The sequence below is a fragment of the Entelurus aequoreus genome, linkage group LG13, assembly GCF_033978785.1.
Source record: "Entelurus aequoreus isolate RoL-2023_Sb linkage group LG13, RoL_Eaeq_v1.1, whole genome shotgun sequence".
Classification (NCBI taxonomy): Eukaryota; Metazoa; Chordata; class Actinopteri; order Syngnathiformes; family Syngnathidae; genus Entelurus; species Entelurus aequoreus.
Window position 1 is genome coordinate 4,201,169 of NC_084743.1, and position 2,500 is coordinate 4,203,668.

Below are 2,500 nucleotides of genomic sequence, written 5' to 3' on the forward strand. Positions count from 1 at the left end.
ATATATATATATATATATATATATATATATATATATAATGGATGTCCGATAATATCGGCCTGCCGATATTATTGGCCGATAAATGCGTTAAAATGTAATATCGGAAATTATCGGTATCGGTTTTTTTATTATCGGTATCGTTTTTTTTTGTTTTTTTATTAAATCAACATAAAAAACACAAGATACACTTACAATTAATGCACCAACCCAAAAAACCTCCCTCCTCATTCACACAAAAGGGTTGTTTCCTTCTGTTATTAATATTCTGCTTCCTACATTATATATCAATATATATCAATACAGTCTGCAAGGGATACAGTCCGTAAGCACACATGATTATTTTTACAAATTTTCATTCATTACTAGTTTCTATGTAACTGTTTTTATATTGTTGTACTTTCTTTTTTATTCAAGAAAATGTTTTTAATTTATTTATCTTATTTCACTATTTTTTTTAAAAAGTACCTTATCTTCACCATACCTGGTTGTCCAAATTAGGCATAATAATGTGTTAATTCCACAACTGCATATATCGGTTGATATCGGTATCGGTTGATATCGGTATCGGTAATTAAAGAGTTGGACAATATCGGATATCGGCAATCAATCAATCAATCAATCAATGTTTATTTATATAGCCCTAAATCACAAGTGTCTCAAAGGGCTGTACAAGCCACAACGACATCCTCGGTACAGAGCCCACATACGGGCAAGGAAAAACTCACCCCAGTGGGACGTCGGTGAATGACTATGAGAAACCTTGGAGAGGACCGCATATGTGGGTAACCCCCCCCCTCTAGGGGAGACCGAAAGCAACGGATGTCGAGTGGGTCTGACATAACATTGTGAAAGTCCAGTCCACAGTGGATCCAACACATCAGCGGGAGTCCAGTCCACAGCGGGGCCAACAGGAAACCATCCCGAGCGGAGACGGGTCAGCAGCGCAGAGATGTCCCCAACCAATGCACAGGCTAGTGGTCCACCCGGGGTCCCGGCTCTGGACAGCCAGCACTTCATCCATGGCCACCGGACCTATGCAACTCCCCCTCGCAAGGGACAGGGGAGAAGAGGAGAGAAGAAAAGAAACGGCAGATCAACTGGTCTAAAAAAGGGGGGGTCTATTTAAAGGCTAGATTATACAAATGAGTTTTAAGATGGGACTTAAATGCTTCTACTGAGGTAGCATCTCTAACTGTTACCGGGAGGGCATTCCAGAGTACTGGAGCCCGAATAGAAAACGCTCTATAGCCCGCAGACTTTTTTTTGGCTCTGGGAATCACTAATAAGCCGGAGTTCTTTGAACGCAGATTTCTTGCCGGGACATATGGTACAATACAATCGGCGAGATAGGCTGGAGCTAAACCGTGTAATATTTTATACGTAAGTAGTAAAACCTTAAAGTCGCATCTTAAGTGCACAGGAAGCCAGTGCAAGTGAGCCAGTATAGGCGTAATATGATCAAACTTTCTTGTTTTTGTCAAAAGCCTTGCAGCCGCATTTTGTACCAACTGTAATCTTTTAATGCTAGACATAGGGAGGCCCGAAAATAATACGTTACAGTAATCGAGACGAGACGTAACGAACGCATGAATAATGATCTCAGCGTCGCTAGTGGACAAGATGGAACGAATTTTAGCGATATTACGGAGATGAAAGAAGGCCGTTTTAGTAACACTCTTAATGTGTGACTCAAACGAGAGAGTTGGGTCGAAGATAATACCCAGATTCTTTACCGAGTCTCCTTGTTTAATTGTTTGGTTGTCAAATGTTAAGGTGGTATTATTAAATAGATGTTGGTGTCTAGCAGGACCGATAATCAGCATTTCCGTTTTCTTAGCGTTGAGTTGCAAAAAGTTAGCGGACATCCATTGTTTAATTTCATTAAGACACGCCTCCAGCTGACTACAGTCCGGCGTGTTGGTCAGCTTTAGGGGCATGTAGAGTTGAGTGTCATCAGCATAACAGTGAAAGCTAACACCGTACTTGCGTATGATGTCACCCAGCGGCAGCATGTAAATACTAAAGAGTGCAGGGCCAAGAACCGAACCCTGGGGAACTCCGCACGTTACCTTGACATAGTCCGAGGTCACATTGTTATGGGAGACGCACTGCATCCTGTCAGTAAGATAAGAGTTAAACCAAGACAAGGCTAAGTCTGACATACCAATACGTGTTTTGATACAAAAAGCCATTATCGGACATCCCTAATATATATATATATATATATATATATATATATATATATATATATATATATATATATATATATATATATATATATATATATATATATATATATATATATTGTTTTTTTGTGATTTAAAAAATTGTTTAATTAAAATATAGCTGAGGGGATTAAAATCAGAGGAAGGTTACATTTGTATGTATTTTATTTATATTTGATGATAAAACAAATATATATATTTGTTTTATTATATATATATATATATATATATATATAAATAATAAAACAAATATAAATATTTGTTTTATTATATAT

At 37.6% G+C, this 2,500-nt stretch overlaps 1 protein-coding gene across 1 annotated transcript in view; it reads right to left on the reverse strand.

Moving 5' to 3' along the window:
- Positions 1 to 2,500, reverse strand: part of ctsc (cathepsin C) — a 29,125-nt gene that overhangs the window by 18,268 nt on the left and 8,357 nt on the right.